The sequence below is a fragment of the Choristoneura fumiferana genome, chromosome Z (assembly GCF_025370935.1).
Source record: "Choristoneura fumiferana chromosome Z, NRCan_CFum_1, whole genome shotgun sequence".
NCBI classification, from domain to species: Eukaryota; Metazoa; Arthropoda; class Insecta; order Lepidoptera; family Tortricidae; genus Choristoneura; species Choristoneura fumiferana.
In genome coordinates, this window is record NC_133472.1 from 25,508,027 (window position 1) to 25,531,403 (window position 23,377).

General features: G+C 34.8%; 1 protein-coding gene across 8 annotated transcripts in view; it reads right to left on the bottom strand.

The window, feature by feature from the left end:
• Window positions 1-3,839: 3,839 nt before the first annotated feature.
• The window catches only part of Sh (Potassium voltage-gated channel protein Shaker), a 307,044-nt gene continuing 287,506 nt past the window's right edge, over window positions 3,840-23,377 (bottom strand). For 6 of the 8 annotated variants that reach the window (XM_074094256.1, XM_074094247.1, XM_074094219.1 and 3 more), the window contains one exon: window positions 10,065-18,074. The gene's annotated coding sequence lies outside the window, so the exon portion shown is untranslated. Of the gene's footprint in view, window positions 4,111-10,064; window positions 18,075-21,937; window positions 21,981-23,377 lie in introns of those variants that run through there. The other 2 variants (XR_012451843.1, XM_074094231.1) reach the window with 2 other exon arrangements.

Here is a 23,377-nt window from a genome sequence, read left to right on the forward strand (position 1 = left end):
ATTTGTAATTTACCACGAGCGTTACGCTGAAGGAAAACATCGTGAGGAAACCTGCACAAAACTGCGAAGCAATTCAATGGTGTGTGTGAAGTTCCCAATCCGCACTGGGCCCGCGTGGGAACTACTGACCAAGCCCTCTCATTCTGAGAGGAGGCCTGTTCCCAGCAGTTGAACGTATAATAGGCTGGGATGATAACTCGTAATCTGTGCGTTAAGCCACATTTAGACCATTCAAGAACTTGTAGGTATACAAGTTGCATTACATCGTAGACTATTGAAGAACTATGAATTCAGGTGATCAAACAAATACCGCAATGTAGTGAAACTTGCATGTAAGTTCTGGCATAGTCTAAATGGGGCTTGCTCGCAACCAACACGCGCGTGCAGTTAGCGCCGCTTATACTATTTTTCAAAAGACGTTCACCTGCTCCGCGCAAACCGCGTCAGCTAGCGTAGGCCCTTATAGGCGAGTAGGAATATAATTGAAATCGGAAATAATTGCTACTATATATAGTACTTGCATTGTAGGATGGTGCGGGTGACAGTTGTCAATATCACAAGACTAGAGAGTAAAAGTGTCGAAACTTGAGTCGATAAAACTAATAATTTAAAATCTTAAGACATTGACAATTGGACGAACAACATATGAAAGTGGTGGTGTTAATTGCCTTATTATTACTATTTACCACACACTTTATAATTAAAGTCATAATATAACATTAAATTAGCTGTGCAGTGCAGTGCGTGCAACGCTAAGAAACTGACATTTCACACTGCACTGAAAAATTGCGAAATCCTAGCCTAGAAAGCCTAGCCGCTGCCCATTAATGTCGCTATGTCCAACAACTCATTGCGAATGAACCGTTGGCCTTTATACAAAATGCCATCGACACCATGGATGAGGTCAGCATCGTGCAAATCTGCAAGTCCAACTTCAAGGAGGATGAGATTTCCAGTGGCAAGGCGCTGCTCTTCCAGACGCTTGGTAAGGCCGACCAGATGCCGTCTCGCAGAAGGGATGGAGGAGTGAAGAGTCGCCAGGACATCATCACGATGTTCAAAGTGGCCGATCTGGACGACGTGCCCTCTTTTATGGCAAAGGAGCTGCGGAAGCTGCCCCCTATCACTTTCGATCACGTCGACGTCACCAACCAACTTAAGTAGTCAGTAGGCGATATTCTTGCCTAATTATTTCACTAATTCACACCAAAATGGTGTTTATTGGTTTTATAAATCAAACCAAGTTTAAATGTTAAAAATAATCTTTTCGATTTACAGTCTCGATTTGTTTTATTTAGGCGAAAACACTATTTTGATGAGAATATTAATGAAATTCTAGGTTGGAATCAAATTATTTGCCATTTAAGTAAGGCTAAACGGAGTTTTCAAGTATGTTCGTTACTTACCAATTAATAAATACCCATATACTCAAGATCCATTATGTCCTATCACTAAACGAGTCTCTGGTGTTACGTTACATGCATATTACGTTTCTTCACTTAATCGTGCTTTGAATTTTATTAATTGACTAGCTTTTACCCGCGGCTTCGCACGCGTAAACTTTTCGGTCTGGTAGTTGCAATTCAAATTTCCGGGATTTTTCAAAATTCCCCTGGAAATTTTCAAAATTTATATCGTAGTCTTCATTGAGGTTGTATTGTGAATGACTGTACAAAATTCAAGACCCTAAAACCCAATGCTGAAATAAAAAAAAAACCAAATTCAAATTTAAAATTCAAATTCATTCATTCAGTAAATATGCCGCAATGGGCACTTTAACACGTTATTTTTAAACTACCAGCGCTTTCGGAAACACCATCATTGCCAAGAAGAATGCGCCGCAAGAAACTTGGCAGAAAGTCATTTTTTCAAAGTAAAAGACTTAAAAACTACAGTATACAATTAAAGAAATAAATACAAAATAATAATAATAATAATATAGGGATGTATGGGGTCCCTTAGTTACAAAACTATCCCGTGAGAATATCGGGATAAAAAGTAGCGTATGTGTTATTCCAGACGTCCGGCTACCTACATACCAAATTTCATGCCTCTAAGCCCAGCGGTTTTTATTTCGACATTTTATCACTAGGTATCCCGTGGGAATATCGTGTCAAAAAATCGTCTATGTTTTTTTCTAGACATCCAGCTACCTACATACCAAATTTCATGACTCTAAGCTCAGCGGTTATTATTTCGAGATTTTATCCCTATCCCGTAGGAATATCGGAATTAAAAATAGCCTATGTGTTATTCCAGAGGTCCAGCTACCTACATACCAAATTTCATGGCTCTAAGCCCAGTGGTTGTTATTTCGAGATATTATCCCTAAGTATCCCGTGGGAATATCGGGTCAAAAAGTCGCTTATGTGTTATTCTAGACGTCCAGCTACCTACATACCAAATTTCATGACTCTAAGCCCAGCGGTTATTATTTCGAGATTTATCCCTATCCCGTGGGAATATCGGAATAAAAAGTAGCCTATCTGTTATTCCAGAGGTCCAGCTACCTACATACTAAATTTCATGGCTCTAAGCCCAGCGGTTGTTATTTCAAGATTTTATCCCTAGGTATCCCGTGGGAATATCGGGCCAAAAAGTTGCCTATGTGTTATTCCAGACGTCCAACTACCTACATACCAAATTTCATGACTCTCAGCTCAGCGGTTATTATAATAAGATTTTATCCCTATCTCGTGGGAATAGCGGAGTAAAAAATAGCCTGTGTTATTTCAGAGGTCCAGCTACCTACATACCAAATTTCATGGCCATAGGCTCAGTGGTTATTATTTCGAGATTTTATCCCTAGGTATCCCGTGGGAATATCGGGTCAATTAGTCGCTTATGTGTTATTCCAGACGTCCAACTACCACGTTACCAAATTTCATGACTCTAAGCTCAGCGGTTATTATTTCGAAATTTTATCGCTATCCCGTGGGAATATCGGGATAAAAAGTATCCTATGTTTTAATCCAGGTTATAAACTAACTTTTCGTCAAATTTCATCCAAATCCGTCCATCCGTTTCAGCGTGAAGAAGTAACAAACATACTCACTCACTCACAAACTTTCACATTTATAATATTAGTAGGATTATTAAAATCTGATAGCTTAAATTTAATTCGTATAACATAGTTCTTTATGCTCAAATATTTAACCCCAGTCATATTCAGGCTACAACTGAAATATTCCTACTTCCTTATATTTAGACCGCAGCAACTTTTTTTGAGTAAAACGTACAATGAAAGTAACAATAAAGGTTTTGTTTTAATGGCTAATGGAGCAAAAAAAAATGTAGCCTTCTGATGTTGGCTGTTACCTAGGCGATGCGACTAAATGAATCGCTTAACTTCAGTCGGGTAAATCCAATTCTGACTTTTTTTAGGATGATTTTTTTGGTATTAAATAATAAGGAAAAAAACTAGTTTTGATGCAATTTTATCGGTTAAGTATAATTCCGTGTGGTTTTTGAGAAAAACACTTGTAATAGGATCAAATAAAGCCGAATATGAGCAATCAGGAGAAAAAATCCGTGTAGTTTTAAAAATTGGTACTTACAGTTATACCTTGCACTATTCAGGTGAACATACTAAAAGTCCTCAAGGGTGGGGGGTGTGCTAAGGGTGCAATTGGGTGTTGAAGGTACCCTTTTTTAGATGTTTGCTTATATCTCGAATATTTGTACGAATAGCATTATGATTACTTCGAAAAAAAAGTTTCTACGTAAAATTTCCTACGTCATATTCATTTTTGCTCTACGATCAATACTTTAGGAGATACAGGATGTTTAAGTTAACAAGGAGATAAAAAAATACACAATTTAATAAATTTGTACCGAAGCAGGTTTTAAATTTTATTTCAAAATAGAAAAAGCAAATTATTTCATCTTTATTATGTTACTCATCGTTTTCTACATCGACATTACCATCTTCACCTTCTATGACATCTACAGATACACCGTTTGTACCTACATGAGCCCAAGCAGCCAAAACATACTAGACTGCATTTAATCAGCTCGAGGGTTCCATCAGCTTCCAGCTTCCAGCCCCACATTTCAGGAGGCATTTCGTAACCCAGCCACTCTTGTGTCTTCTTCTTCTTCCGGTGCCCTCTGTTAACAGTGTTATATTTTTTCGATAAAATGGTTCTCAATAGCTAGCGTTATTAAAATTTATGTTCTTATGGATGTCACACGTTGTATATTATTTTTACTAAGTACATGAGAGTTCATAAACTTCTGATCAAACATTTTACCAAAAATATGTGAACACGAGTCTATTGTTAACGACATAGAAAGCGTGTTCAGACATTTTGAACAAATTTTTTCTTGCTCCTCAAACATTTTCTCTCGAACTTTTCAATTTCTCGGAACCACGTTATCAAAAAAAAAAGACTTGTTTGTGTCAGTTTATTTTTATTATTTATACAATTTTTCGATTTACAGCTTAATAAGAAATAATAAACAATGTTTCAGAATAGCACTGTCACAACTAAATTAAGTATATAAAATTAGCTCATCATGGGAATATCGAAGAGGGTAGGTATTGTAAGCATTTGGCGCGGGCGTTGTTTGGACGTCAAGACACATTTATTGAATTCGCATTATTTGTGAAATGGCGTCTTAAGCTAAATTTGTGTTTTCGGAATACGAATATTTTTTTCTAATTTAGAAGTTATGCGTAAATAACTTCTAAAATAAATGGCATCATTCAAGTATTCCACTTAAATGCTTACAATGATCCATTTAAATCATTGCCGTACCTAAGTCTTATACTTATAGTCAAGCACATTTTGAGTAAATTTTATTTACATTAAGACCCTGAAAATACGGTCTACTTGTTTGCCACTTGAACGCCTTATTGGAGTTATTCCAAAGGATTCCATCTGATCAAAGATATAGACTAACAGCCTTATTCCCTTAATTGAGGTTTGATCGGTCTGTTACTTAGCAGACTGATTAAGCTTAATAGACGAAAAGTATGATTCATAAACGCTTGCTAGCAGTCTGCTAGTTTTGAGCTGTTGATAGATTAGTTATGTTGGCCACCTTGACAAATCAAAGACAAAAAATGGCGATAATTAAAAAAAAATTGACAGCTGTGACAGCAAATTAGCAGGAAAAAAAATAAAAAGCGTGATGTTTGTTTCCCGCCATTTCCGATCCCATGTTTACGTTGTGCAAAAAGCCATAATATGTTAATCATCCTAAGTTGCTAATTTAGAGGATTTTAAATACAAATTCCTGAAATAAATTGTTTTTTTTTTTTAATCTTTGCGTAGCCCTGCCTTCACTATAAATGTCTTCGGTACGGTTTTTTGCTCTTGTCAAAGTCAGCTGTTCAAAGTATGGCGGCCATTTTGTGACTTAGCAGGGAGATAAAGGAGGGTCTACGGTCTCTAACTTTAGCAGAGCCTTGATCGACTGATTAGCGCTAACAGACGTTTATGAATCATGTTTTTAGCATCGGGCCTTCAAGGAGCCTTCAAGGAGGCTCTAACTTTTTATGACTGTAAGACCCTACAGCCTTATTCATAAAAAATCCTTAATTGAGGTTTGATCGGTCTGTTACTTAGCAGACTGATTAAGCTTTTAGACGGTTGTCAAAAGTATGATTCATAAACGCTTGCTAGCAGTCTGCTAGTTGTTGAGCCGCTGATAGACTGATTAGACGCGTTATGTTGGCCACCTTGACAAATCAAAGACAAAAAATGGCCTAATCGATAATTAAAAAAAAAAGTTGACAGCAGTGACAGCAAATTAGCAGGAAAAAAAATAAAAAGCGAGAAGTTTGTTTTCCCGCCATTTCCGATCCGCATGTTTATGTTGTGCAAAAAGCCATAATTATGTTAATCATCCTAATATTTTTTTTCATATTTATTGTTAATTTATTGTTGCTAATTTAGAGGATTTTTAAATACAAATTCCTGAAAATATTTTTCCTGGTTTTTTTTTAATCTTTGCGTAACTTCACCCTTCACTAAAATATCTTCGGTATGGTTTTTTGCTCTTGTCAAAGTCAGCTGTTCAAACTTGTGGCGGCCATTTTGTGACTTAGCAGGGAGATAAAGGAGGGTCTACGGTCCGCTAACTTTAGCAGAGCCTTGATCGACTGATTAGCGCTAACAGACGTTTATGAATCATGTTTTTTAGCATCGGGCCTTCAAGGAGCCTTCAAGGAGGCTCTAACTTTTTATGAATAAGGCTGCTAGACTTTAACGCGCGTGACGATGGTGAGGTTTGTATTATAATAGTAATATTAGTCTTATCGAAATTTGAGATATGCGGACGTCCAAGTGGTTATAAATAAATTAATTAAAGTAAACATCTGTCGTCATAGCCCAACGTCCAAGCAAACTTCCGCTTATATAATCAGAAAGTTTGTTAAATTTCTAATGATTTTGGCTCCACAAACAAGCGCGAATCAGTATTTTAATGTATTTTTGAGTAGTTAGTCATATAACGCAGAGCCATTTGCCATTGCGTTCGTGACGCAATTCCCTAAGCAATTGCCACAATATGAAAGGAAACACCGGCTGCCTAGTGTTTGTTTGTAATTTATTTACACAATGTGGCCAAGTGTGTTTGTCATTTACAGTGTCACTATCAGCCGGCCCACATCAAGTCGCACCACTTGTAACATCGACATAGTATTGTATACACGAACTTCTATACTGCACAATACCCTAAATCATAATTAAAAACGCGATTACCCATTAAAAGGTCTTCATACTCCGCCAAACCCACATGTATTTATTTTTTGCCACCATCTAGCCTCAGAATGCTGCACATTCTGGGTACAATTAAAACATATGTATAACTTTCTTGGATAGACCAATATAAACATAATTTATAATATTATTATTATTATATTTATGTAACAAAATATTAAACAACAATCAATAGGTACAATTGAAACTAAGAAGATGTATTTCATAAAGTCACAACGGGGGGCTGGGAGGAGTTTACAGGCACACACATAACTAAGTCAGACGACTACCAAGAAATAGTCAATCCACTTTTTCGCATTATTAACGTTGAATTATGGAGAATATAAATGTAATTGTGCTTCTTTTGGTACCTAGTCGATTGTACCTGCAGTATTTCAGTGCAGCTAAGTTAGATTTATCACGTAAAATTGCGCAGACAACTCATTAGTTTGTTACTCTTATAAGAAATTAAAAATCTAGCGCTGAAGGTATCAATAATAGAGTAAAAAGGAATTATATTTAATAAACACAATAACATAATAATGATTTAATTTGTGAGAAAAGTTTTGCTTTATGTTATGATTATGGATGAAACAGCTTTGTCAAACAGTCTCCCCCATCGCATTTTTAGGATCTAAAAAGTTGTCTTGTGCAAGCAGATAACTAGTGTCTGAGCCGGAAACATTTACAAGTGTGTTTGTTTTTAATACTAGATAATATTCGAGTTTTTACACGCGGATTCTCACATTCGAAATTAACTTCCCTTATTTATCCCAAACTTCACTTGCCTACTCGGGATCGAAAAGTCCTATTTGGACCTATAGCGGTGCCAAATGCTACTGACTATCTGTAGGACTCGTTACACGCTTAGTTTAGGCGTGAAATAGGAAGAAAAAATTATAATAATTATTTGTACTAAGGCAACACAGGACCATTCTTTATTGTTAAAATGTTTAAGCGTTTGAAATCCATGTATTTAAACAACCTAAGCCTTCTTCCGCAAACTTGGACAAAAATACGAAGTTTCCACAAATACATATTTCCACTAAGTTTATTTTTAATGGAGCCTTCGATATCCATATAAAGATATATTTAAGGATCCTCGTTCAGCTATTATACAATACTACATCGCGTCTTTATCATTTCTCACTATTTCTAATTAAAAAAAACGTGATACCTAACTGATATCCTTATTTATACAGTATGGAATCTCACTGAATTGTACACACGGTATACGTATCTCTTAATAGGGCGTATGACTTCATGAATTCCGAAACCTCAAGTTTGTCAACGAAATAGACCGTTGCTCCATTAACAGAAAATAATTACGATACAATTTATTATCCATTTCATCACCATTTAAGTAAATTAATTACAACCTATAGAATAAGTAACTATGGGCACAATCAAATATTTTTTGTGCGAGATATGTTTATTTATGAACTGGGTTTTCCTATTATCAAAAAAATCATCTCCGGTAAATTTATTTCAACGGAATAAATATTTACGTAAAGTAAAATTAATAAGTCCACTTAAAGTTGGTAGTTATACATATATACTGTAACTTCCTTTTTTTGCAAAAAACAGCTTAAATAAAAAAAAATCTAAAGAATATAATAGCACTTACACCTTATGTCCGCGCTAGTAAAATTGGTATTATGGCCTTGGATTTTATCTATGTAAGACCTATGATATACTCGTACAAATCAAAATTCGGTTCCTGAGGCTGTATTGTCTAACGCACGCCCGTTCACGGTCGCATCACCAAATTATTATCTCTCAACTCTCGTCCTACCGCATGCCAGAAAGAAGTGGTGAAAACTATTGCGATTCCCAGTACGTTAGACAAAAAGGCCTGTTTAAAATCCTATCTTTCTTATATATTGTCATGAATTCACGATGGTTTGCAAACGAACAATTGGTCATCTACGGTGTTCTTCATCAGGTCCAGTTTACCAAATGATACTTTCTGAATGTAAATGCTTATCTTAATGCTAAAAATGCTTAAATCGCCATAGGTGTGCCTATAAAATTTGAGGTTTGCCCTCGATTTCCCTAGGATCCCATCATTATATCTTGACTTGGTGACAATGGGACCACCTCAGAAGAGTACCCTTTCGAATAAAAAAAGAATTTTGAAAATCGGTCCACAATTGACGGAGTAATCGGCGAACATACATAAAAAAATACAAACATTGAAACATAGAACCTCCTCCTTTTTTGAAGTTGGTTAAAAATATCTGAAGCAGTTTTTTTTATTGAAGCGTTTTTTGAAATTAAAAAACTAGAACACGTTGTCGCACCTAAGCATAGTTGTGAAATGTGGAACGGGCCGCAAAGATATTATACCTACTAAATTGAAGCACTGAATACCTAAAGGTTCAGCTGGCGAAGAATGGAGGACAGATAAGTGGCACCTACGGAAACACAAGACCGTTAAATAGGTGGTAGATTTTTTTTGTCATTGTGCTTGCACAAAAGTGCTTGTTACAGCCTAAATTTATTGAAGATATTTTAACTTTGACTTTGACTTAGGTACCTACAAAACGACTTTTTAGGGTTTCGTAGTCAACCAGGAACCCTTATCCTCCTAACGCCCAAGTCAAATATTCGATTTATGAACATCAAACTTTATGTCATTTATGATAGCTTGATTTAAAATTACAATAAGTCCTTTATAAAGGAATTAGGGCGTTAGGAGGTTATAGTATCGCCATGTCTATCCGACTGTCTGTCTGTCTGCCCGCAGCTAAGCTCAGAGACCATTAGTACTAGAAAGCTGTAATTTGGCATGAATATACATATCAGTCACGCCGACAAAGTGGTAAAATAAAAAATACGAATAATTTTTTAGGCTACCTCCCATAGACGTAAAGTGGGGGTGATTTTTTTTAATTTACCTGTAGAGTCCATTAGTTAAAAAATCTTTAAAGACAGGAAACTTACTTGGTGGTTACCTAAAATTAAAAGGTAGGTAAACTACTTAAGTTTTTTTTTTTTTTTTTTTGTTTCTGTTTATGTATTAATAACTTTCAAACCGGTAGCAGTAGTCGAATGAGTAAACAAGCAATCCTGTTTTGAGTACTTGGTCTGGCCAATCGTACGGTCAATGTTCGAAAGTGTTACGCAAAATCAAATTTAATGCCTATTAATATTCACGTCCGTTGATTTCACTCACCCCATTTTACTAAATATAGGTAAGTATGTGAAAAAAGTATGTATACCTACCTATTAAAGGATTTCATCATTTTAAAATATTTTTCAAATTCATCTCATACAAAACTAAAAACTGGAGCAACAGATACTTAGATTAGTTCCAAAGTCACTTAAAAACCTTCGCAAACTCTGGGACCATCATAAATGAAGTAAAAATATCTTGGTAAGTAATTCGTACTTAATTAGAAATTTTATCTGTTGGCCAATTGGTGAACTTATGTTACATAAACACGCTATAGGAGCTAGTAAATGGCGTTTTCGTACCATTACACCTATATATCTAATAATACTGGATGGATATTAATATAATAACAATAAAGTATCGCGAAAAATTCTGATTATTTCATAAGACCTCATCTTTTTTTTGTAAGTATACTAGTCGAAAAGCTCTTAATATTATAGACTCTTATTTAATGTTATGTATTTGTAAGAGGACAATGTATAATTATGTACCTAGAAAACCCGCTTCGCTTTTTAATAACCTTATCGTATATAGATGAACAAATTAATTTTAACTGAAGTTGTAGATATTTAAATTGAAATAATGTTTAAGCTCATAGTAGCAGAGTTTTAGCAATATTAGACAAACAAAGTCAAATTATGGAAAGTAATTATTCTTACCGCTTTTTCATGCCATACATTTTGTAAATGAGGTATTTAAAACCACTAGACATGAAATGAATTTAGAATAATTCAAATAATACTGAGATTAACGACGCGTCACAGACAAAGTACTTTTAGAGATACCATCCACACTTATTTATAACGATATTTTATATTCAAGTAAGTGATTTTATATCCATAATTATGAACACGCTTCATCCTGGACGGAGAGGGGGCTAAATGAGAAATTAAAAATACTTACTAAAGTTATTCTGTTAAGAACTTGTCTCAATGTCCCGTTTAAAATTTAAGCCTTTGAGGTTCTTCGATTAGGTACCTATCCTATCCGTCATACAACCATAACACAAGTATATATACTTATATTTCATAAATTTATCACCACAACGTGACAATTTGTAAAAGTATTTATTAATAATACTTTTCACTTCGCTTTGTCCGAGATACCAAGCGCAAAAACGCGTTAAAGCAGCTATTGGACAAGTAAAACTGGCACTTTCTTAAATATTTAACTGCAAAATAATGGTTTAGGTCCCATTCGAGGCTTCAGAATTCATATTATCACCCCTTATTAAACAATGTAAGCAATAATCATATCCAAAACAAAATCAGACACGTTCGCACAATGCTATGTTGCTGTTATCACCTAACTACAATCTTAAAAATAAATTGAATTTACAGATAAAATTATCGATTAATAGATGATGCCTAAAGACCATATTAAATACAGTCTGTTTTATATTACGGACTTTTTCAGACTTCTTAATAAATTTAAAATTGCCAACACCTTTCCTAACTACGAGATTGATTTTATTCAAGTAAGTAGAAAATCGAGATTTCCTCAGCGAAATCTATGTGTGGCTTTAACTATCTACGATATTTCAGTTAACGAACTTTCTTAGTAATTAGAAATCAAGACTCGTGTATAGGAGATAGTATATATGTGTTTAAGTGAAGCTTTCTGTATGTAGGTAGGTAAGGTACGTGAGATTTTAGGAACGCACCGGGCCCATGCGTCCGTTAGCAAACTTAGCGAGTAAGTATTGGAATTACTGTCATGCTTGCTATATCAACTAATAATACTGAGTATAAAATTATAATACGCCTTCAATATCAGGATATAACTACTACTTTGGCCGACACGAGTAATTCACAAAACATTTTTAATTATTTGTGTTCAATTTTCAAATAGGTATGGTCTTTATGAGCCTCACATATTGCTGGCTAATTAAAAACCAGGTTCATGTTATACTATTTAGTCACGCCTTAGTAGTATCGTCACAAAAATAAATGTTTGAACTACAATGACGTGCAAAAATAACCGATAACTCTCCTTATAGCTGTATTAGAAGTGTGCCGTTATTTTTGCTCATCAATAATATGTTTAAGAAACGAATAATATATGAACTTGCAACTGTCTATAACTATTTTCATTATACATTGCTTGTAAAAAACTTAAACTGATACTTAAGGATCGTCAGATGATGCCGGGGCCGGTCGCGACACGTTTTTACGATGCTGGACCCGTGTTCCTACATTAACCGAAAAATTATACAATGCGTAGGTATGTTCTATTCTTAACACATTTAAACATTAACATCCATTGAAACTACTAAATTCGTTGCAACAGCCTCGGTTTCCATGCTGTTGTCGTTCATTAGGCGTCACAGATTAAACTAGACTCGCAGGCGGGAATCTTGTGCAATCGTGATTTATAGGGGCTTTGCTTGCCTGCCAATAGCTAAATTGGATCACTTGGTTAGAGAAGTCAGTGAACTACCTATGTTCTGTCCATGTCTTGTTACTTTTGCGACGTCTAGTGAACGACAATCCATAAGGATAAAGATCGTGTAAATTATAGTATGTATCGTGGTGCAAGTATATATTGATTTCAGGTACTGCTAGCAACATTTCTATTATTTAGTCAATACTTGAACATAAGGTTCGTTCATCGGATGCCTTGGCACGGCAAATGGGTTCAAAGATCACGTGTATTGGCAGTGACTTGAACACGACATACCTAACTAATAACTCTAATTTATTTATTTGCTTAATATGTGTACTTATCATAAGCACATTGTATAAAAACTGACAAACTTAGGTATAATAATATTTTGAGATATGGTAAAATTAAGATAAAGTTGACAAGAAATTGACTTGTTTGTATTCTTAGTTAAAAACCGGTAAAGGCCTACGACTAATATAATATATTTTGTAGCAAAAACCGAGAGTAGATAGATACTGACTGTGTATTTCCAAATCGTTTCATATACAGGGTGTTACAAATCCTATGCATAATTGGAACTTTGAATATTTAATCAGCATATTCAATCAACGCTCATATATAAATTATTGTTGCAGCCACTCAAAAAGTACTACCGATACTATAATTAATTAATTACTTATAGGCTGCAAAATTGTGCATAGATTTTGCGACGATCTGTATATAAATCTTTTGGTTTCAACGAACTGTTGCTATCGGTACACTGTTAGCTAGTAGAGTCGTCAGAATACAAGAGATTTGGATATCATGTTTCACTCTGCGTCATGCAGGGGCCTTTATAATGTTCATGTTAGACCTACGATGATACAACCTACATCAAAAAGCCTTATTTAATTAGGATTCCATAATAGTCCAGATACTAATTGACCTTATTTCAGACTACATACTATAAGAATCTAGCGACTGTGGACCACAGAAAAATCGTCAAGCTTTTACTGCTATCGGCATGTGCAGGCGGAGTCCACGATTAAAAACTGCAGCCGTCTCCGGCATCTCACGACTTTACACTCTAGTCAATTTGCACCACGTAGGATATCGACCAGGATTTGTGATGGTTACATTTGTTAACTAAGTTGTCAATAATTACTTTACATTTCACACATAATTACGAAACATCAAATACTGGAATTGATACATTTATCTTAGTTTACTTGCTATTTTTTGCCATTACATTACTGCGGAGTTTCAAGGAATGCTCGGAAACTGTTACACCATGGAATCATTAAAAAATAGCATAAAAGGAAATTCTAAGCCCAGTAAAAGGGCAGTACTTAATTGCTAATCGATATTGCTATAACTATATACTAACCTATATAATATTAAGAGCGTAAATATCATGTCTTTTCATGTAGATGTTTATCGCTATGAAATGTGTATTAATGATATGAAAAATATGTTGAATGTTAATCTATACTACTTAACAAATAATTATTAACAAACACCTGACGACTATCATCGTTGTGGTGGCAGAAAACTGCCAGAAGCGCCGGGACAAGCGACGCGCTAAAAATCTGCTAATGCAAATTATTTTATTTATTTATTTAAGTAAATTATTTTCCTGGGTTCAATGAATATGCATTCTTTATGAGTGCTAACTTGAAAAACTGATTATTTATGGGCTTTACCGCAAAAAACTTAAACACGTGTTAGTCATGCTCAAAATGACAGTTTACTTTGAATTGACATGTGTTAAGCACATGTTCATCGGCTAGTCATCGGCTGCTTATTTTGGTGGTGACACGGATTGAGATTGATTTCTTATGTAATATTAAATAAAATATGAAATGTTAGCATTTGAATTTGTTATAGTTATCAATCAATTACGAAGCGAAAGCAGGCAACGAGCGTGTATCATTTGTGTTCAATCATTAGCGTCAAACGAAGTTGTTACTGTAAATATTAACCAGCTCGGAGCAATATTTTGATTGCGACGGATAATAAATCTTTATCTACTACTAATAAATCTTTATCTACTACGTGGCTTTGACTTGTGTAACAGCCAGCTTCATCCTAAAACTTATAATAATCAACATAATATAATAATATAATCACGTCTTAATTGGATATGTTTTAATATAACATTACACGCTAACAATAATATAACATTCTTACTTTGCATTTCAATAAAATGCAACTGATTAGCCACAAGCACCTTTTACAATTATAATTAGAATTGATGGTTTAAAAGCGTTCATCTTATTACTTACCAATCAATCTCTAATGACAATTAAATTTATGAAGTAAAATGGCAACTTGTGGTACAAGTAACAAAAATCACCCAGGAATAATTGGAAAAGTTGCTTATGACATTGCCATTTTAAGTATCTTATCAGTGCTGTTGGGCGTATTGCCGCCTCACAACCATCCTTTATATTATTACCACAATTAATAAACATCAATTACTTATTAGGAAACAACAATTTGATGACGACAAAGTATTGGTTTTAATCCGCAATGCGGATATTAAATGTTATTTAGGTACATGTTTGTCTAGACATTTAATGTAATCTACGACATTCATGTTCTCGCCAAATATATTCTATTGTCTACACTTGCAAGAATTCGAGGCTGTTGCACGATACACACGGGGTATTTGGACTGGGCTATAAGCTTGTCTTGTATATCTGTACGATTATTACATTGAAATACGCACGACATACAACAATGGTAGTTTATGCAACTGTTACGTAACAGGGGTCCTTACAACACGAGTGTGGTTTAATGAAACGAGGCGCAGCCGAGTTTCATAAAAGGATCACAAGAGTGTTTAAGGCCTAATTACGTACAGTTACATACATATTTTATCCACACACATATTATAAGTACTCTAAGATGGGTTCAGAAACCGATGACAAATGAACAGCATTGCATTGCTGACGTTCGACCGGTAACATAAATCCATAGGTGTTAAACTAATATACTTATAAATAATATATTAAACCAGATAAAGGAATTATTTTTTGTTAACTTTAAACAGCAACACCGCAAAAAAACAACAAACAAAATGACAACAGTAATGGCGGCAAGACAAATCTCTGTCACGAATGTTTTTTTTTCCAAGACAGACAAGTCAATAGGTACGTAAAGTCCTTATTCTTAAGTCGCTCGAGATCAAATTGTCGCGCAATTTATATTTATTTAATAAAGAAAATTTTTAACAAAAAAGTAAAACCGACTCCAAAAAAAAACAAAAAATAACAAAATACTGGACCGACTACAAAACCCTTGAAAATATTTTTCTAGATATGTACCTACTAGCTCGAAGTCGGTGCCTCAGCACGAGCCAGCAGGAGTGGAACAATAGTCGTCTACCTCAGCTACATACTATGGGTTTCAGTCCTGAGTCACCGACTTCGCACTAGTATAGGTACCTATCTAGAAAAATATTTTTAAGGGTTTTGTAGTCGGTTCCATTTTTGTTATTTTTTTATTTTTTTGTAGTCGGTTTTACTTTTTTATTAAAAAATTTCTTTATTTCTCACTTTTTTGTGATTTGTAGCCAAAGTACATCTCACAACGATTCCACTAAGCCCAAACACGGCTTAGTTACGTTGTTTTATAACAGAGTTCCGTTGCCTACCTTCCGGCTTCAGCATCAGAGATCAGTTCGAAAGAATCATTAACTTAAAGCTTCTTCTTAGTCGCTTATCTAGGTTTATTAATCATGATCGTTTATAGACGCGCGAGCTTTGACGAGTTCCATTGGCCATCTACGGTCTTCTTCATCAGGTCCAGTTTACCAAATGATACTTTCTGAATGTAAATGCTTATCTTAATGCTAAAAATGCTATAATCGCCATAGGTGTCCCTATAAATTTTGAAGTTTGCCCTCAATTTCCCTAGGATTCCATCATTATATCTTGACTTGGTGACAATGGGACCACTTCAGAAGAGTACTCTTTCGAATAAAAAAATAATTTTGAAAATCGGTCCACAAAATTGACTGAGTAATCGGTAAACATACATAAAAAAAATACAAACATTGGAACATAGAACCTCCTCCTTTTTTGAAGTCGGTTAAAAACATACCAAAGTGAAATTTGGTTTCGAGAAAATGTTGTGTCTATGGATAACAGAATAGTGGCCCATTTAAATTGTTTTAATTTTGACAGCTGCTCCACATTTAAAACTCTTTCATTTCATTACATTACTATATATATATTTGATAATGTAATAAAAATTACGTTACTGCTGTTACTTTGGCTGTTACCTACTACCACAGACAAGAAAGTTGTCATAGTAAAATCGATTGTTTAATGCCAACGGTTTTTGAACGCATTATAGAGGACTTATGATATGGGTGTGGATTAAGGTATTTTTAACTTAGATCTATACTCCTGCTTGTACGAGGATGATAATAATAGGTACTCGCATCAATCACAACCTCGCTGTTAAAGTTTTCAATCGAGCTTGTTTTAGATCTGTACGATAAATTTCAAACAGTTTGCGGTAGTTCACCTGGTGCATAGGTCACACAGTTTAATATTTCAAAACAGAGTAGGTATTTGTGCTCTAGTATTCGCAAAGTTAAGTATCAATATTATTCAAAAATTATCGCACAGTCCCCTTGCAGGTATGTGATCAATTCGGACGTGACAAAATATATTCTGCACTTATCACATTTAAATCAAAACCTTCAATCTGTTTCGATGGCAGTTAATTGAAGTACTTGCTTAAGTACCTAGTTTCGTTATATTAACTTACCGTTACTGTCAGAACTGTCAATGGTTAACATCAATGAAGGCTTATGTTTGGCGTTAGAGAAGAATTATGTATTGGGGCAAGAGATAAGACGAACCCTCGTTTAAAATAGAGTGAACAATCAGTTCTGTTGTATGTACAAAACGTTGCTTAAGTACTTAGCTTCCTTTTAAAGATGCCAATAGCCAACTACGTCCAGAGATAATGCTCTTTTGAGATCATATTTAGTCGTGGGTGTAACAGGGCACTGTATTCGGTTTAGGCCATCACGGTTAACTATCGAATGGCGCCTCGGAAGCTAGTTTTTATTTGGCTTCGGGCGAATGAGTGTGTCTTGTCTCAAGCTGGGTTATGTCAAAGTCCGAGATTATATTACTAAGAGAGAGCGAGTCGACACAATAAAATCGCTCTATAGCATCACTTTCAGTTGTCCATATCCGGGGGTGGAGCGCACACCGCTTCCACCCTTATACTATTTACAAATTAACTATATGGATAAGCAGAAAGCGATACTCGAGGTTCACATACGGAACGAATACATGTCTTCTATAGGCCTATTGATATATTCACGAAGAACCATTCCTATGTGATTGTGTCGTAATGTATAAAGTGTCACTATTAAGCAGTAGGTAAGCTGTTCGTATTTACAATCAGAGTCAGCGAGCACAATGCGCTCATTGTAAACCCTGACTAAAAATGTAGCCAAAGGCATTCTCATTGAAGTCACAGCAGCTTATTATATTTTTCTGGGCAAGCTTTACAAGCTTACTGAGAGTAGTTTTTAAAACATTTCGGCGCTATATTACTACCTAGGGTTTGCACGACGAAATAAAAGTGAAACACCTTCTAGTTCACAAGTTCATTTAACACTGGTCGCACGCATGTGAGGCGTATGGGAAATATTTCGGAGGGGGTTGTAAGGGAGTAGGCGTGTGTGGGCTCCGCTCACACGTGGCAAGGCGGCGGGGAGCGCGCGGGCAGCCGGCCGCGCCACACGGCGTGTGCGCAGCCGACGCCGCCGCCCTCGTCGCGCGCCATCGCCTTACCTGTGGATCCGACCAACACAGTTAACGCACTATTCATAATTATTATATATTGTCAATAATTAATTTAGGTATTTGGCAGAAACATAAAATACATAAGGCCTTATTTATATGTCCCTATTTATACAAAATGTTAATTAAATAACTGAAAACCAGAAATAAGTATGCCCAGAATCGAGAGTAGAATCGATTACAATATGTTTTAAATTAGGTTGTGTTTGTGTTTTTAAATCCCTTTTGTTACTGTGCCCGCCCAGTCTTAAAGATACGACTGCAACAGGCGCCAATTAAATATTTTGCGTACCTACTATATTTCGATAATTTAATACTGGTAGTTTTGCTGTCAATGTATGATTTTCTTCTAATAACGTCAAAGTGCAACTGACAGATACAAATTATGAGTGTAGAGTTAGAAACGAAACAGAACTACTGACTTAGCAAAAATACGATTATCTTTTAAAATAATGAAGGTTTTTATTTGTAAATATAGATTTTTAGGATTAGAGTAAGTTAGTTTTAGTTCTTTTTTATTTATTCCTGTTAATTATTGTACACCTATATTATTTGTTTGTTTATAAATAAATTTAGGTGTTCAAAAATAAATGCAATCAACTAACTTAAAATTAAAACATATTTTGGCGTGTCTGAGGTTTCAGTTATTTAATTAAGACCTTGTATAATAACCTACTAATACTATTAAATAAAATAATAGTTAAATACGAATACATACAGAGGATACACCTTTTTTTGCAATAAAATATACATTTAACGCAAATGCGGTTTATAATGCTCTCATATTTGTTAAGCATTTAAAGCACGCCTATAGTAAAATTAAATCTTTAAAAATAGTTGTCAATGTTAGAACTACAGTTTTGAATATATAATACATTTAATTTATTACAATAATAATATGATCAGGTCTGAATCGCTGCGAAGTTCAGGCTCATTCAGTAAAATCTCATCAGCTTACCGTAGAGTAAAACGGGGTGGGGTTACTTTAAAAAGCAGGGGCAACTTTGGAAAACAGTTTTTATGAAATGTCTTTATTTTTTTTAGACCATCTGTGGCAATGAAATACCTACCTTCACAAATTTCCAAACTTATTACTTTATTTGCTCAATCGAGCTATGAATATTTGCGTTTTAATAACCATTTTAAATCTATCAAAGTGGTCCCATAATTAATTTTCTAAAGTAACCCCAGTTTACGTACTAGAAGTACCTACACATTTTGTGTAAAGGATATTTAAAGCCATGCGATACAGTTGAATCCCTAAAGAATAGAGAAAGGGTAAGGGGTAAAACAAATACGTAGTCAATTATAAAGATCAATAACTTGATGATATGTATTTAATTGCCAATTCGGTTCCCATTCATATTTATTTACGACTAGCCTTAGCCCGTGGCTTCGCCCGCATTAGAATTAGCTTAATGCCGTCTTAACTGAACTGTTGTATATTGCCTACATAATATTATGCCCGTGCAATTTTTTAAATATACAACAATAACAGTTTACTTACACGATTCTTGTTACCATGGCAACGCAATAAATATTTTTTTTAAAGATTGGCCCATGATTGGCCTGAAAAAGGTTACGGTCACAATTTAAAAGGACAACGTTCGCTTGCACAACGCCATCTATTGATTGCAAACGAAGTTAACACATCATCTTGAGAGCCGAGGGACGGTAGGTACGTCACCGTTCTTGAACAGTACCCTCTATTCTTGTTTAAACTTAAAATATTATCCCACGGGAACGCATTACCGGGATATCAAGTGTCCCATGTCTCAATGCAGATAAATCAAATTGTACCATCAGCCAAATAAGTGGTCTATCAATTTTTAAACAAGTTCCTATCAAATGAATATGTCGCTTATATCAAACTTTCAAACTAACTACTTGTCCTCCTTTTTATGTTGTTAAAACCACTATCTGTGGTATATTCAAGTTATCAGCTTGAAAAAACGTGTGCTAATTTCGTAGCATTAGAAAAACTGCGTTTTTTCCTTATTTTCATTATATCTCCTAAGTATGCATTTAATTGATACTTACCTGTTGTTCTTATTATTTAAAGAAGATTAAATTTGCTACAATTAGCCATAACGTCAAAATATGTATATCGATCTTACCTCTTATGTTTAGTGGCATAAAGGTGTATAGATATTTTTGATGTCTCGGTAACGTATATATAGATTAATGCCCTTGACCGTACCTACAAGTTACCAAATAAATAAATTATAAATTCCCATCCATTGAATGGACTGACCCAAGACCAGCAGTGCACTTGCCTGCCCCAGCCATTGATTAGTTTTTTTTTTTTGTCTATTGTTTTCTCATAGGTCTATATGTTATGTATGTTTGTCAATTTTGTTTGTTTACTTATTTGTACAATAAAAAATATTGTAGACCTAGAGTTACCAAAACACAGCCTAAAAAAATACAATTTAAAGAGTTGTTCAGCTTTTGATCGAAATCGGAATAATAATAAAATTTAAAATTTGTAATATTTACTTATAGTTATGAAGTTTGAGTCGCTTTCAAATGAAAATATAAATCCTTTAGATACCCTATCCCGGGGAATTTAAAAACATCGCTTCTTAATGCACCTTCATGATCCTCAAAGATTACTTTTGTCAAATTCAGTCTCTGGTTTCGTGTGACGTCGTCTACTAGAGAGCGCCCGCTTGCGTTTTTAAAAACCTTCTTAAAAACCTTTTTAAAAACTGCACTTTGGTTGTAAATATCTCAGTCATTTTTTAAGATATGAAAAAGAAAAAACACAGTTTTTCTCGTAATTTTTTGTAGATTTATTTAGCATGTAAAGTAAAAAACGTTTGTCAGACCCATTTCAGCTGGGCGATGGTGAATCAGTTAGGCAGGACATGTTACGAGGCTAGCACATGTCTTTCGAGACTGGTTCAAACAATATACGAGTATTTAAAAAATCTGAACTAGCAGTTAGTTTGCGATTTTAACCTTTATTAATATTATAAATATCTCATTTGCAATATACCAGTACCAAGTATTTATTTTTGATATTAAGAGCAAAATTCAACTAAAACAAAATTATAGTCAAGCGGTAAATACTGATTTATATGAAAACTGAACTATTTAATCATATTTCGTTTGCAACCAACTTGCGTTGTGATGGCGTATATTTTAACTAATACTTACTTATACTTTATTTATATCTGAGTTATACATGTATTATTATTTTAGTTTTGTTCGGAGCAGATTCCCATATCTGAGTATACATTTGAATTTGATATTTTAAGTTCTTGTCTTAATACACGTATCATTTATAAATTTTGAAATTATTAACAAGTCACCGATCAAGCTACACATCAAGAAATACTGATTTATTGTACGAGTATTCACGTGCGTAAGTTAATTACAACATCTAACACTTCAGTTCATCGTAGTAGGGTCTTGAAGGATAGGTGGACATTGCATTCATTAGAAGCTGCACAGTGAAATCACAGAGGGTTTGTCTACGAACACTACCTACCTCCTGTGTTCTTGGAACGTGAAGCACATTGGACACGACTTGGACTTTCTTTGCTTCTTTGCCCTTCGCTCAATAAGCGGTAGTGTTCGGAGTGAACCCTACAGACATTGCATGCGACCAAATAATATCCCTGTATCCAGAACGTCTCAGTTTCCTTACAGGAAACTAAAAACACCTCAGTAGAACCAGGGGACTTCCGCGTGCCATACTCTTTATTACATACATTTAGGTAATATATGTATTTCCTAAAACGAATACAATTTTTTTTAATTTACACCGTCAATTCATTATGTATGTAGGGCTAGCGGATCCCACGAAAACATTCTGGGTCATGCAGGTATATAGTCTTTTAACTTACACCGGTTGTTCGTGATCGCTGTAATTGTGGAGCTCGATAGAGCCTGAATAAATGTATAAATAATACCTTGTTAGAATCTGATAATACATGAACATTGTGGAGAGTGACGATGCAACTAGATTAGAACAAACATGTGACCGAATAGATAAAATTCAAGAAAAAAATTAAAAGATGCTAAATAGCATATTTTAGAAATAACAAAACAGTGGCTAAATTGTACCGTAGCCGTAAATACACAGGGACAAATCAAGAAATTCCTCCTTCTTTGATGTCTGTAAATGTAGACTGATTAAAACCCTTTATTACCTACTTGGTTTAATGGTTTGCAATGAGAGGTTTAGTATTGTCCCAATGCCATATAGCCAACAAACGCGACATTGGACTGTCAATGTACAAAAATCGCTCTAAGTAGTCGCTGCTGACGCTACATGAGTGATACGAATATCTTCGATTCGTTCAGTACCTTTTAAATAATTGCAACTCTACACCTCTGGGTAGAACAGCAGGGCTACTACGAAACTCGAAGTTCGTGTCGTGCGGTCCCTCTGACACTTATACTATTTAATACGAGAGCGAGAACTTCGTTTCGTAGTAGCCCTGCTGTGTACGTAACTGACGGTTTGTGGGTTCGAGTTTGTTACCTTTGTCCGGACAATTATATCTTTAATTGCTATAATTATTTAGGTAGTTTTCAGACTTAAACTCCACACCAGAATAATGAACAAAAATAAACCAAAATGGCTATTAAGGACATTGAGTTGTATCTGTTAACAGCTGTCTGGAGTTATTAAACTATTTCTCAGACTATCTATCTATTTCGTGGCGATGTGATGACCATTTAAGTTTTTTTTGGCATCTGGTGGTGATGGTTACATAAATATTTGGACTTACTTACTTGTGCCCTATTTTACGAAGCTACAAGTTACAATTTACAAGTGGTAGTCTTTTGAAAAGAGACTACGGGGCTGTTTCATCACCCATAGATTAATTTTAATTGACGGATAAATGTGATACCATCTCTGTCTAGTTGGACAAAACAAACAGAGACGGCATCATATTTATCCGTCAAATAAATTTAATCAATAGATGGTGAAACGCTTGTAAATTGTAACAGGTAGCTTCTTCTTGAAATGGCTTCGTGGTATTGTAATTTTTTTCCTTTGTTTTTTTTTGTAAAATGATTTAAAAATATTTTTGGTAGTCATACAGTAGGTACAATACAATAGATTCAACGACTCTTTATTGTACACCAGAAATAGTAAGCGATACAGAAAACAGGTACACAGAGAGAAAATTACAAGGTAAGCAATAGACGGTCTTATCGCTTAAGAGCGATCTCATCCAGCCAACCTTTTAACAGAAAGAAGGAAGGACTAGTTTACAGCAGGTGGTGCATAAACAGTAAACCAGAAAATTAAAACGCAACAAAAACACATCTAC